This window comes from Mixophyes fleayi, chromosome 6 (genome assembly GCF_038048845.1).
Source record: "Mixophyes fleayi isolate aMixFle1 chromosome 6, aMixFle1.hap1, whole genome shotgun sequence".
Lineage (NCBI taxonomy): Eukaryota > Metazoa > Chordata > Amphibia > Anura > Limnodynastidae > Mixophyes > Mixophyes fleayi.
Genome location: NC_134407.1, coordinates 4,278,892 through 4,294,206, shown reverse-complemented (window position 1 = coordinate 4,294,206; position 15,315 = coordinate 4,278,892). Strand labels below are relative to the sequence as shown.

The following is a 15,315-nucleotide window of genomic DNA, read 5'->3' as shown; positions in this document are numbered from 1 at the left end:
GCAATGAGCGATCGTTCCACCAGTTTCTTGGATAAGTGAGGTAATTCTACAGCTAATATATGGCAACAAGTGCTCCACCAGTTTCTTGGATAAGTGAGGTAATTCTACAGCTAATATATGGCAACGAGTGCTCCATCAGTTTCTTGGATAAGTGAGGTAATTCTACAGCTAATATATGGCAAAGAGTGCTCCACCAGTTTCTTGGATAAATGAGGTATTTCTACAGCTAATACATGGCAACGAGTGCTTCACATGTTTTTTGGATAAGTGAGGTAAATCTACAGGTAATAGATGGCAACGAGCGATCGCTCCACCAGTTTCTTGGATAATTGAGGTAATTCTACAGGTAATATATGGCAATGAGTGCTCCACCAGTTTCTTGGATAAGTGAGGTAATTCTACAGCTAATATATGGCAACGAGTGCTCCACTTGTTTCTTGGATAAGTGAGGTAATTCTGCAGCTAATACATGGCAATGAGCAATTGCTCCACCAGTTTCTTGGATAAGTGATGTAATTCTACAGCTAATATATGGCAACGAGTGCTCCACCTGTTTCTTGGATAAGTGCGGTAATTCTACAGCTAATAAATGTCAACGAGCGCTGACCTCCCCCCCCCCCCCCGAGATTTGTGCTTTTATCAGACACACACCAATCCAGGGTGCCAGACAACGCACTAAACAGAGCAATAGAAATTCATAGCAAAATGGCAGTTTGGTGTCTATCTGTATATTACACCCTACACTTATAGTGTAATAGAAAAAAAACAGCCTTCAAAGACTGTACGATAAATAGAAATGGCCAAAGCAGCTGTTTTGTTTGGGTCTAGATTACACCCTACACTTATAGTGAAAGTTTTTTAAAATATGTTATCGTCATCGTCTTCAGCATCATCCTCACCCTCATCAGTGTGTACATCATCATCACAGCCTATTAATTCATCTCCGCTGGAATCCGCCATTAGAGAAGTGTCAGTACTTGGATGTATTTGCCGGTAAAGGCCTTCCTCGTGGAAGATGTAGTTCATTTTGATGAACATCATCTTTTCCACATTTTTAGGAAGTAATCTCCTACGTCGATCACTGACAAGGTTCCCGGCTGTGCTGAATACTCTTTCTGAGTACACACTGGAGGGTGGGCAGCTTAGGAATTGCAAAGCAAGTTTGTACATGGGTTTCCAAATGGCTTGTATTTCCTCCCAGTATGGAAAGGGACTGTCTGACATTTCTATATCAATTAACTCTTGAAAATAATCCTCCACCATCCTTTGCATGTTAATAGTAGGATTAGATGGAGTTATGGCCAAGGTCACACATTTTTGGGTAAAATCTTTTAAACCAGCCCAGGGGGTAAATGTTTGAATCTCCGGATTCTTCATCTCCGGCGTGTTCAGCCTCTTCAGCGCTTAAATTTAAAGCGGCGCTGCATTGTAAAGGGAAACTTCCCTTTACAATGCAGCGCCGCTTTAAATTTAAGCGCTGAAGAGGCTGAACACGCTGGAGATGAAGAATCCGGAGATTCATACATTTACCCCCAGATGTTAAATTGTTGTGGTCTGCCACCTGCATCATCCCTGCTTCTCTTTGGAAAGCCCATTTTTTTGCGAGCAGCAGCTGCCTGAGAAACTGAAGGAGGAGACGTCGTCAAACCAAGCCCCAGTTCAGGGGACAACTTGCTGACCAATAGCTCCTTGCAACTGTTCAGATCTCGGTGATTAGGAAGCATAGAATCAATGTAGGTCTTAAGCCTTGGATCAAGCACAGTTGCCACAACGTAGTGTTCCGACTTCTTTTAATAACTCTTGGATTATTGCGAAGCGAATTAAGTACTTCATCTACAAGGCCAACATACTTTGTGGAATTGCTTTCTTTCATCTCCTCCTTCAGTTTGTCAATCTGCTTTTCCAAAAGTCGAATTAAGGGAATTACTTGGCTCAAGCAGGCAGAGTCTGAACTCACTTCACATATCACAACTTCAAATGGTTTCAGCACCTTTCACAGCACAGAAAGGATTCTCCACTATGCAAGACTGAAATACATTCCCCCTCCTTCCCAATGTCATGGCTTGTGCAATAAGCTTGTATGGCTTTGCGCTGTTCCTCCATCCTCTGAAGGATGTACAGGGTGGAATGCCACCTTGTTAACACCTCTTGCTTAAGTTGCTGGAGAGCAAGTTATATTGTTCTTCGAGCTGCTGCAATATCCTACATGCTGTGGCAGAATGGCGGAAATGTCCCGAAATTTTACGGGCCACTGAAAGCATCTCCTGCACCTCATGGTTATTTTTCAAGAAGCTCTGCACCACCAAGTTTATTGTGTGAGCAAAACAGGGAATGTGATTGAATTCACCCAGCTGTAATGCTCGCACAATATTGTTGGCTTTATCAGAAATAACATATTCTGGGGAGAGTCCAAGTGGTATAAATGTATCAATGACATCCCTTAATTTTCGTAACAAGTTATCAGCTGTATGCCTGTTAGTGAAGCCAGTGATACAAAGAGTGGCCTGCCTGTGACAAATGTTACGTAGCGGTGTAGATGCTGCTGCTGTTCCTGCTGGTGATGGCGAATGACCAACCTAGTGGGCTGTCACAGTCATATAATCTTTGGTTTGGCCATTTCCACTTGTCCACATATCTGTGATTAAGTGAACAGTGGGCAGAATGGAATTTTTGAGCCCAATTACTACATTTTTACGAACGTTTTGGTACATTTGCGGAATAACTTTTCATGAAAAATGGTGTCGTGATAGAATTTTGTAACGGGGACACAATGCATCAATTAACTGTGAAAAACCTGCTGCGTTTATAGCGGACATTGGACGCAGATGTAACACTACCATAGTCACCATGCCGTCTGTGATCTGCTTTGCGACTCGGTGAACTGCTTCCACTGGTGCAGGATTGACACAAACAACCTCATCCTCATCAACATTAGCAGCGTGTAGCCTCGTCGGCTACACAAATGTCCCCTTCATCCTCTTCCAATTCCAAAGTGGCATCCTCAATTGGTGTATCACCGGCTACACTCAGGCTGTTCTGGCACACATCAGCAGAACTGCTGAAAGAGCCCTTCTTTATGGGTACACTAACAGAATGGTCATGATTAGACATACCACTGGTGGGTGGACTCTCTTCAGGTATTGGTGTCATTTCTGATTCTGAGCATACATTTTCCTCTAATGCCTTACTGTTTTCTTCCACCTCGGCTTTCACACATAACAGTAGTTGTGCACCACTTTGGACTCCGAATTACTTGGTCTTGCCTGGTCACGAGTGACCGTACAAGAAGGGTCAGTTACATTTTTAGATCTTGCACTAATAGAGAAAGGCGAAGGCATCATTCTTTCTTTGCCACTGATTGTGTAGAATGGCATGTTGGCAATTTTTTTTTTATCGGCAGTTAACTTTTCCTGTATATCAGCTCTTTTTCTCTTCAACACGGTAAAAGGTGTTTTTTTGTGTGATTTTTTTCTCTGATTTCAGAAGACTAAGTACTTTTACATAGGCTTTACCAGATGACGTACAGGGAAGACTACCATCAGGACTGGTAGCAGCAGTTGCTTGCTGATTCTGCTCATATGTGGACTGCTGTGAATCCATTTTAATGAGACCCCAAACACTTGTAGTGCAAATTTGGAAAGATATAGTGCTAGTATATTACAATTTCTGCAGGCAGAAAATAGTTTCTCTAGAAGTAGGGAATATGACACCCCAAACAGTTTGTAATGTTTGGAAAAATGTCTCCGATATACTCCTCTCTTCCTGCTCTATTATTGCTCTCTCCCTACTCTATTACTGCTCTCTCCCTGCTCTAATCCTGCGACCTACCCCTTCTCTCTCCCTCTCTCAAATGGCGCTGGATCGCTGTGGAGGCGGCTATTTATTCATTCTAAACATTGCGAGAACAGAGCTCCGAGATCCGACGACGTCACAATGACGTTTTGCCTCATTTTGAATTCCAAATCGGCGGGAGAGATCCGAGCCGGCTCGGCTCGGTACTCGGATACCTGAAGTTCGGGCGGGTTCGTTTCTCGGGGAACCGAGTCCGCCCATCTCTAATTGTAAGTGACTGGATAGTCAGGATTTGGTCTGACTACAAGGACAGTTGGGAGGTATGTCCCACTCACACCGTACTGCTGGTGAAGGCAGAGCTGCAAGCAGCTAACAGTAGTGCTCACATTATTGCCTGTTTATTTGTCTAAAATGATAACCCCCCTGGTTAAGTGCCCTGGGCCACCCAGAGCCTTATTCCAGCTCTGGTGACACTTTAGTGGTTCCTGCATTGATTCCATTGCCTCCTCCTACCTTGCACTGGTCCCATTCTCAGATCACTTTGTTGAACATATGACCAGCCCACATTGCACTGACAATATCATTAATCCTTCCTTCTTTGTAAATACTATATCACCAGCAAACCCTTGGATTAGCTCTTCCCTTCACTTATACCACTGTCTGCCAACCCTCCCTGCACTGTTATTAATTCAAAAAACCCCAATCACTGGGCACATTTAGGGCTCATACACAATTGTTACAAAAAAAGTGTTTTCTTGCAGATGCTTAAAGCATTTCCCCTTTGTGGTAATCGCAGTGAATAGTCATTTATTATAAGGATTATGTTTACTGTATTTTCTTACACACACAGGGCACATTTTATATATTAAAGAGAGAGGTTTGTCTGGTAGTTTGCATCTCATGACGTCAGGGGAAGATGCTACAGAGCGGTGAGGTCTCATATGCTGCTCTGGCAGACTGATCAGATACGATTGTGCCAACATGTTACGTAATAGTTAAACTTATTAAATGCAGTCACATATGTTTCTATGAAGGGGATATTGGAAGTATGTGTTAGTAGCAACTAAACAAGTTGGAGCACAGAGGCATAAACCAGTCGCAGATCATGTAAAAGGATTCATGTCATTTTATAACACAGGATTGGCAGCATTTTCCTGCATTGCTTTAGAAATGACCCACTGTGTCTTAAGTCATCACATATGGGGTTTCCTAAATGTTACTGCAACCAACTTCTAGTAGTTCTAAATCCCGCCTACTTTTCTTGTGGCCCCACCTACAGCTGATTTGGCCCCGCCCACATGAGTTCAAGAATTCTTTCCAGGGCCTCTTTCAGTTCCCAATTCACCTGTTACAGTTACTTCCCCAATAATGTTTCTCAATGGCACATCAGCGCCACCCCTTTATTTGTGTTTCCCCTCATTAATACTATTACCCCCCCCCACACAAAAACACTTTAAAGACCGTTCCCTCAGTATATTAATTCCCACACATTCTTATCCCTCCACATCCACAAGCCCACTCACAGCTGCTGCATATTCAGTCATTCCCACCTAGCTCCCACTCACCTGCAAGACCTGAGTCATATAAAGACACACACAGCACCATAACACTGCATCCTGGACACACTATCAGCATGGACAATATGTGTTGTATACTACACTACTACACTCATCCATCTAAAGAACCAGTCCCACATATTGGAATTGCTTTTATTTGATGGTGGGGAGGATACAGGGGCTCAGTGGTTATATCACGGTTAGGTAGGGTAGGATCCAGAGTCTAACGGTTCATGATGATACGTGCCGCCGTTGGTACGTTCCGCCTTTGGTATGTGACGCTGTTGATACGTGCCGCCGTTGCTATGTGACGCTGTTGGTACGTGCCGCCTTTGGTATCGGTAGGGGTCCCATCCTGGTGGAGTGAATTTTGGTGGAGTGAAGGGTGGTGTTGCTGCGGAGAGAGTACCTGCCTTCTTCAGGTGCAAGTATGGGGATTAGCCCGTACTTACACCTGAACAAGGTGGGTACTCTCTCCGCAGCATTACTTCACTGATTACAAAGGCGGGCGGCTCTCTGATGCTTAGGTGTTACTTAGCATGACTCTTGTTCCTCTTTTTCTTGGAGTTCTTCCTGCAAAATGAAGAGAAACCTGGTAAATGACAAAGGTCTAGGGAGCCATGTGCACATTACAGACATTTTAGCAGGGCATACATATATATACTGTGAGGGGAAGACACTGGGAAAGGGTTTGGAAGTGTGTACATTTGTACTAGATTTTTAACTTACTTTGGAGGCTCCTTTAGCCGTTCGTACGGTGTTTCTTTATACTCATTCTTCATGAAAAGTTTTTTCCAGAAGCTCATTATGGTCCCAGAAGGTTTTTCTATAGATAAAATGCAAAATAAGAGTCATACTGGTGTCTTGAGATCTCCAATTGCCTGTTTAGAACAGAAACTCGCCCGAGATTCAACAGAAACAGAAACTTTTTTCAGATGGAATACACCATTTAAAGTACATACTTGTGGGACTACAAGTGGCAGCATGCACATGGGCACAGCTTGATACAACACTTGACTGATCTTCCAATGTAAACATCCTCCCACAACTAGCCTAATATATAGGAATATGTCTATCTGGGGGCTACAGTAGAAGTGAGCCCCCCAGGGCTGTGGCTGCTTCCTAGATGGGGAGATTTAACAAATTCCTTTTCTGAATGTTTTTTTTTATTATTATTATTATTTTTCCTGCTCAAGTCTGTCCCTGTTCATTTATATAGTTTTTAGATGCCAGAGGGGAAGAATTCAGGGTTTAATACAATTACAGAACTTTAACCACTATGCTTACCATTCTTCTTGGTCCAATCATATTCATCAAAATTAATTATATCAAGATCATCAAAGTCCTAAAAATAGTAAAATTATATATATGAATACATCTTGGCATTGCAATGTGTGAATAGTATGTAATATGTATGTAATAGTAACCAGTATGCATATCACTGGAATACATTTATTCCTGGCAGTAATAACATTTATAATTAAGGACACCTCGGACAACTTCTATCTCTTTAACATTACAGTACCAACAGCAACATTCTACTAGCAGTACATTAATCATACTCGCGTTGGCACAAAAGTTACACTATCATAGATGTCAGCTTCAATCCTACATACAGTTGATAGAGGTTTATTCTAATAATTAATAATTATATTGCTAGTAATTTCTGCATAGCTTTACTTACCATTGTGTAAACAGGTAGTTGGTCCTTGATGTTTTAGACTTGTAACAGCCTGGAGGGCCTAATATATAGTATTTTGCAGCATGACATCATAATGATGTTCTATACATTATGACCTAATATGACCTCGCAGCCATTATTTGCTCATTAAAGTGACCCCAACAATATTTACATGTTTCAATGTTTTGGGCATTGCATGTCATTAGTTTAGAAACAAATATTAGGACAAAAAAGTTCTAATAGTGGTCGTGCGAGGTTTTCTTGTGAATGCCCATGGTTCCTAATGTATGGGTCTTTGTTTTTTAATTTGACACATAAACCAAACTTCCCAACATGTCAATAGGCTATTGAGAGACTTAAGATTTAATTTTTTAAATTGCACTTTTTTTTTTAAAGAATCAGAGAATTACCCATGCCTCTCCGCATACTTCTGGGTTCAAGTTATAATAAAATACAACTACTAACACTCAAAAACATTAACACTTAACCTAATATAAAGGATGTAAGCTGTAATAAACTATAACATAACCGGTGAATTGGGGGTCCAAAAGAAAGATTCTTGTGAGATATGTATAAACATGTATTTATATTAAAATAAAAAGAATGGATGTTTCTCAGATAGGAAAGCACAGTTAAATAAACGTGTGCTAAGAGGATGCAGATAAGGGAATTCATATCACATAAACTGTAAATAAAGGCTTATCTGAGACATACTTGACTACTTTTGAAAAATAATTTCAGGGAGATTGTGCAAGTAGCACCTAGACGCAGCGCACTGTCAAAGGGGGCGTGTCCTGCTCTGTCCAAAGGGCGTGTCTAGCTCTAGCTGTGGGCGTATCTAGTACCTAGTACCGCCCAGGAGCGTGTCCTGCACCACCAGTTGGAACTTTTACCTGTAGATTTACCTCACTTATTCAAGACTACCATCAGGACTGGTAGCAGCAGTTGCTTGCTGATTCTGCTCATATGTGGACTGCTGTGAATCCATTTTAATGAGACCCCAAACACTTGTAGTGCAAATTTGGAAAGATATAGTGCTAGTATATTACAATTTCTGCACGCAGAAAATAGTTTCTCTAGAAGTAGGGAATATGACACCCCAAACAGTTTGTAATGTTTGGAAAAATGTCTCCGATATACTCCTCTCTTCCTGCTCTATTACTGCTCTCTCCCTGCTCTAATCCTGCGACCTACCCATTCTCTCTCCCTCTCTCAAATGGCGCTGGATCGCTGTGGAGGCGGCTATTTATTCATTCTAAACATTGCGAGAACAGAGCTCCGAGATCCGACGACGTCACAATGACGTTTTGCCTCATTTTGAATTCCAAATCGGCGGGAGAGATCCGAGCCGGCTCGGCTCGGTACTCGGATACCTGAAGTTCGGGCGGGTTCGTTTCTCGGGGAACCGAGTCCGCCCATCTCTAATTGTAAGTGACTGGATAGTCAGGATTTGGTCTGACTACAAGGACAGTTGGGAGGTATGTCCCACTCACACCGTACTGCTGGTGAAGGCAGAGCTGCAAGCAGCTAACAGTAGTGCTCACATTATTGCCTGTTTATTTGTCTAAAATGATAACCCCCCTGGTTAAGTGCCCTGGGCCCCCCAGAGCCTTATTCCAGCTCTGGTGATACGCTCGTGGTTCCTGCATTGATTCCATTGCCTCCTCCTACCTTGCACTGGTCCCATTCTCAGATCACTTTGTTGAACATATGACCAGCCCACATTGCACTGACAATATCATTAATCCTTCCTTCTTTGTAAATACTATATCACCAGCAAACCCTTGGATTAGCTCTTCCCTTCACTTATACCACTGTCTGCCAACCCTCCCTGCACTGTTATTAATTCAAAAAACCCCAATCACTGGGCACATTTAGGGCTCATACACAATTGTTACAAAAAAAGTGTTTTCTTGCAGATGCTTGAAGCATTTCCCCTTTGTGGTAATCGCAGTGAATAGTCATTTATTATAAGGATTATGTTTACTGTATTTTCTTACACACACAGGGCACATTTTATATATTAAAGAGAGAGGTTTGACTGGTAATTTGCATCTCATGACGTCAGGGGAACATGCTACAGACCGGTGAGGTCTCATATGCTGCTCTGGCAGACTGATCAGATACGATTGTGCCAACATGTTACGTAATAGTTAAACTTATTAAATGCAGTCACATATGTTTCTATGAAGGGGATATTGGAAGTATGTGTTAGTAGCAACTAAACAAGTTGGAGCACAGAGGCATAAACCAGTCGCAGATCATGTAAAAGGATTCATGTCATTTTATAACACAGGATTGGCAGCATTTTCCTGCATTGCTTTAGAAATGACCCACTGTGTCTTAAGTCATCACATATGGGGTTTCCTAAATGTTACTGCAACCAACTTCTAGTAGTTCTAAATCCCGCCTACTTTTCTTGTGGCCCCACCTACAGCTGATTTGGTCCCGCCCACATGAGTTCAAGAATTCTTTCCAGGGCCTCTTTCAGTTCCCAATTCACCTGTTACAGTTACTTCCCCAATAATGTTTCTCAATGGCACATCAGCGCCACCCCTTTCTATGTGTTTCCCCTCATTAATACTATTACCCCCCCCCCACACACAAACACTTTAAAGACCGTTCCCTCAGTATATTAATTCCCACACATTCTTATCCCTCCACATCCACAAGCCCACTCACAGCTGCTGCATATTCAGTCATTCCCACCTAGCTCCCACTCACCTGCAAGACCTGAGTCATATAAAGACACACACAGCACCATAACACTGCATCCCGGACACACTATCAGCATGGACAATATGTGTTGTATACTACACTACTACACTCATCCATCTAAAGAACCAGTCCCACATATTGGAATTGCTTTTATTTGATGGTGGGGAGGATACAGGGGCTCAGTGGTTATATCACGGTTAGGTAGGGTAGGATCCAGAGTCTAACGGTTCATGATGATACGTGCCGCCTTTGGTACGTGCCGCCGTTGGTATGTGACGCCGTTGGTACGTGCCGCCTTTGGTATGTGACGCTGTTGGTACGTGCCGCCTTTGGTATCGGTAGGGGTCCCATCCTGGTGGAGTGAATTTTGGTGGAGTGAAGGGTGGTGTTGCTGCGGAGAGAGTACCTGCCTTCTTCAGGTGCAAGTATGGGGATTAGCCCGTACTTACACCTGAACAAGGTGGGTACTCTCTCCGCAGCATTACTTCACTGATTACAAAGGCGGGCGGCTCTCTGATGCTTAGGTGTTACTTAGCATGCCTCTTGTTCCTCTTTTTCTTGGAGTTCTTCCTGCAAAATGAAGAGAAACCTGGTAAATGACAAAGGTCTAGGGAGCCATGTGCACATTACAGACATTTTAGCAGGGCATACATATATATACTGTGAGGGGAAGACACTGGGAAAGGGTTTGGAAGTGTGTACATTTGTACTAGATTTTTAACTTACTTTGGAGGCTCCTTTAGCCGTTCGTACTGTGTTTCTTTATACTCATTCTTCATGAAAAGTTTTTTCCAGAAGCTCATTATGGTCCCAGAAGGTTTTTCTATAGATAAAATACAAAATAAGAGTCATACTGGTGTCTTGTGATCTCCAATTGCCTGTTTAGAACAGAAACTCGCCCGAGATTCAACAGAAACAGAAACTTTTTTCAGATGGAATACACCATTTAAAGTACATACTTGTGGGACTACAAGTGGCAGCATGCACATGGGCACAGCTTGATACAACACTTGACTGATCCTCCAATGTAAACATCCTCCCACAACTAGCCTAATATATAGGAATATGTCTATCTGGGGGCTACAGTAGAAGTGAGCCCCCCAGGGCTGTGGCTGCTTCCTAGATGGGGAGATTTAACAAATTCCTTTTCTGAATGTTTTTTTTTATTATTATTATTATTTTTCCTGCTCAAGTCTGTCCCTGTTCATTTATATAGTTTTTAGATGCCAGAGGGGAAGAATTCAGGGTTTAATACAATTACAGAACTTTAACCACTATGCTTACCATTCTTCTTGGTCCAATCATATTCATCAAAATTAATTATATCAAGATCATCAAAGTCCTAAAAATAGTAAAATTATATATGAATACATCTTGGCATTGCAATGTGTGAATAGTATGTAATATGTATGTAATAGTAACCAGTATGCATATCACTGGAATACATTTATTCCTGGCAGTAATAACATTTATAATTAAGGACACCTCGGACAACTTCTATCTCTTTAACATTCAAGTACCAACAGCAACATTCTACTAGCAGTACATTAATCATACTCGCGTTGGCACAAAAGTTACACTATCATAGATGTCAGCTTCAATCCTACATACAGTTGATAGAGGTTTATTCTAATAATTAATAATTATATTGCTAGTAATTTCTGCATAGCTTTACTTACCATTGTGTAAACAGGTAGTTGGTCCTTGATGTTTTAGACTTGTAACAGCCTGGAGGGCCTAATATATAGTATTTTGCAGCATGACATCATAATGATGTTCTATACATTATGACCTAATATGACCTCGCAGCCATTATTTGCTAATTAAAGTGACCCCAACAATATTTACATGTTTCAATGTTTTGGGCATTGCATGTCATTAGTTTAGAAACAAATATTAGGACAAAAAAGTTCTAATAGTGGTCGTGCGAGGTTTTCTTGTGAATGCCCATGGTTCCTAATGTATGGGTCTTTGTTTTTTAATTTGACACATAAACCAAACCTCCCAACATGTCAATAGGCTATTGAGGGACACTTTAAGATTTAATTTTTTAAATTGCACTTTTTCTTAATGAATCAGAGAATTACCCATGCCTCTCCGCATACTTTTGGGTTCAAGTTATAATAAAATACAGCTACTAACACTCAAAAACATTAACACTCAACCTAATAAAAAGGATGTAAGCTGTAATAAACTATAAAATGACCGGTGAATTGGGGGTCCAAAAGAAAGATTCTTGTGAGATATGTATAAACATGTATTTATATTAAAATAAAAAGAATGGATGTTTCTCAGATAGGAAAGCACAGTTAAATCAACGTGTGCTGAGAGGATGCAGATAAGGGAATACATATCACACAAACTGTAAATAAAGGCTTATCTGAGACATACTTGACTACTTTTGAAAAACAATTCCAGTGAGATTGTGCAAGTAGCACCTAGACGCAGCGCACTGACAAAGGGGGCGTGTCCTGCTCTGTCCAAAGGGCGTGTCTAGCTCTAGCTGTGGGCGTATCTAGTACCTAGTACCGCCCAGGAGCGTGTCCTGAAATTACTGCTGCACAGCTTGATTAATAATAATATAGATTTTTGATATTTAAAGAATTTAGGGCCAATGTATCAAGCTCTATGAACGCTATAAAATAGAGATTTTTTTTCACCTTGCGCTATTTATACAACCAGTTACCATAAGCACCTGGGCCCCCATACTTCTGCATGGGAGAGCTTATTATTTATCAAGCTGTGCAGCAGTAATTTCAGTGCTGTGCTGCTTGGTTATCATTGGTGGCGCCATAACGTTTACAGTAACATGAAAATAATCTTTTCTTCAACCCTGTTACACATACAGATACTGGTGACGTGCCACCTATACACAAACTACACACAAAGCTAAAAGTTCCAACTGGTGGTGCAGGACACGCTCCTGGGCGGTACTAGGTACTAGATACGCCCACGGCTAGAGCTAGACACGCCCTTTGGACAGAGCAGGACACGCCCCCTTTGACAGTGCGCTGCGTCTAGGTGCTACTTGCACAATCTCCCTGAAATTAATTTTTCAAAAGTAGTCAAGTATGTCTCAGATAAGCCTTTATTTACAGTTTATGTGATATGTATTCCCTTATCTGCATCCTCTCAGCACACGTTGATTTAACTGTGCTTTCCTATCTGAGAAACATCCATTCTTTTTATTTTAATATAAATACATGTTTATACATATCTCACAAGAATCTTTCTTTTGGACCCCCAATTCACCGGTCATTTTATAGTTTATTACAGCTTACATCCTTTATATTAGGTTGAGTGTTAATGTTTTTGAGTGTTAGTAGCTGTATTTTATTATAACTTGAACCCAAAAGTATGCGGAGAGGCATGGGTAATTCTCTGATTCATTAAGAAAAAGTGCAATTTAAAAAATTAAATCTTAAAGTGTCCCTCAATAGCCTATTGACATGTTGGGAGGTTTGGTTTATGTGTCAAATTAAAAAACAAAGACCCATACATTAGGAACCATGGGCATTCACAAGAAAACCTCGCACAACCACCATTAGAACTTTTTTGTCCTAATATTTGTTTCTAAGCCAATGACATGCAATGCCCAAAACATTGAAACATGTAAATGTTGTTGGGGTCACTTTAATGAGCAAATAATGGCTGCGAGGTCATAATAGGTCATAATGTATAGAACATCATTGTGATGTCATGCTGCAAAATACTATATATTAGGCCCTCCAGGCTGTTACAAGTCTAAAACATCAAGGACCAACTACCTGTTTACACAATGGTAAGTAAAGCTATGCAGAAATTACTAGCAATATAATTATTAATTATTAGAATAAACCTCTATCAACTGTGTGTAGGATTGAAGCTGACATCTATGATAGTGTAACTTTTGTGCCAACGCGAGTATGATTAATGTACTGCTAGTAGAATGTTGCTGTTGGTACTTGAATGTTAAAGAGATAGAGGTTGTCCGAGGTGTCCTTAATTATAAATGTTATTACTGCCAGGAATAAATGTATTCCAGTGATATGCATACTGGTTACTATTACATACATATTACATACTATTCACACATTGCAATGCCAAGATGTATTCATATATATAATTTTACTATTTTTAGGACTTTGATGATCTCGATGTAATTAATTTCGACGAATATGATTGGACCAAGAAGAATGGTAAGCATAGTGGTTAAAGTTCTGTAATTGTATTAAACCCTGAATTCTTCCCCTCTGGCATTTAAAAACTATATCAATGAACAGGGACACAGGAAAAATAATAATAATAATAAAAAAAAACATTCAGAAAAGGAATTTGTTAAATCTCCCCATCTAGGAAGCAGCCACAGCCCTGGGGGGCTCACTTCTACTGTAGCCCCCAGATAGACATATTCCTATATATTAGGCTAGTTGTGGGAGGATGTTTATATTGGAAGATCAGTCAAGTGTTTTGGACCCAAGGGGGTAAATGTATCAAGCTGTGCCCATGTGCATGCTGCCACTTGTAGTCCCACAAGTATGTACTTTAAATGATGCTGTAAATATTAAGTGTTGCCACATCAGAAAAATAATTTCTGTTTCTGTTGAATCTCGGGCGAGTTTCTGTTCTAAACAGGCAATTGGAGATCTCAAGACACCAGTATGACTCTTATTTTGCATTTTATCTATAGAAAAACCTTCTGGGACCATAATGAGCTTCTGGAAAAAACTTTTCATGAAGAACGAGTATAAAGAAACACTGTACGAACGGCTAAAGGAGCCTCCAAAGTAAGTTAAAAATCTAGAACAAATGTACACACTTCCAAACCCTTTCCCAGTGTCTTCCCCTCACAGTATATATATGTATGCCCTGCAATAATGTCTGTAATGTGCACATGGCTCCCTAGACCTTTGTCATTTACCAGGTTTCTCTTCATTTTGCAGGAAGAACTCCAAGAAAAAGAGGAACAAGAGTCATGCTAAGTAACACCTAAGCATCAGAGAGCCGCCCGCCTTTGTAATCAGTGAATTGATGCTGCGGAGAGAGTACCCACCTTGTTCAGGTGTAAGTACGGGCTAATCCCCATACTTGCACCTGAAGAAGGCAGGTACTCTCTCCGCAGCAACACCACCCTTCACTCCACCAAAATTCACTCCACCAGGATGGGACCCCTACCGATACCAAAGACGGCACGTACCAACGGCATCACATACCAAAGGCGGCACGTACCAACAGCATCACATACCAAAGGCAGCACGTACCAACAGCACCATATACCAACGGCGGCACATACCAACGGCGGCACATACCAACAGTGGCACGTATCATCATGAACCGTTAGACTCTAGATCCTACCCTACCTAACCGTGATATAACCACTGAGCCCCTGTGTCCTCCCCACCATCAAATAAAAGCAATTACAATATGTGGGACTGGTTCTTTAGATGGATGCGTGTAGTAGTGTAGTATACAACACATATTGTCCATGCTGATAGTGTGTCCGGGATGCAGTGTTATGGTGCTGTGTGTGTCTTTATATGACTCAGGTCTTGCAGGTGAGTGGGAGCTAGGTGGGAATGACTGAATATG

The 15,315-nt window shown here is 41.2% G+C and overlaps 3 long non-coding RNA genes across 3 annotated transcripts; 1 reads left to right on the top strand and 2 right to left on the bottom strand.

The window, feature by feature from the left end:
* Window positions 1-5,475: 5,475 nt before the first annotated feature.
* Window positions 5,476-6,691, bottom strand: LOC142160155 (uncharacterized). The gene is made up of 3 exons (XR_012693074.1): window positions 6,636-6,691; window positions 6,078-6,174; window positions 5,476-5,921 (listed from the first exon to the last, which is right to left on the bottom strand). It is a non-coding gene; the product is annotated as an uncharacterized LOC142160155 (long non-coding RNA).
* Window positions 6,692-9,883: 3,192 nt separating this feature from the next.
* LOC142160153 (uncharacterized) lies at window positions 9,884-10,547 on the bottom strand. The gene is made up of 2 exons (XR_012693073.1): window positions 10,474-10,547; window positions 9,884-10,317 (listed from the first exon to the last, which is right to left on the bottom strand). It is a non-coding gene; the product is annotated as an uncharacterized LOC142160153 (long non-coding RNA).
* Window positions 10,548-13,852: 3,305 nt separating this feature from the next.
* On the top strand, window positions 13,853-15,003 carry LOC142160152 (uncharacterized). Its single transcript, XR_012693072.1, has 3 exons — window positions 13,853-13,925; window positions 14,417-14,513; window positions 14,670-15,003. It is a non-coding gene; the product is annotated as an uncharacterized LOC142160152 (long non-coding RNA).
* The last annotated feature ends 312 nt before the right edge of the window (window positions 15,004-15,315 follow it).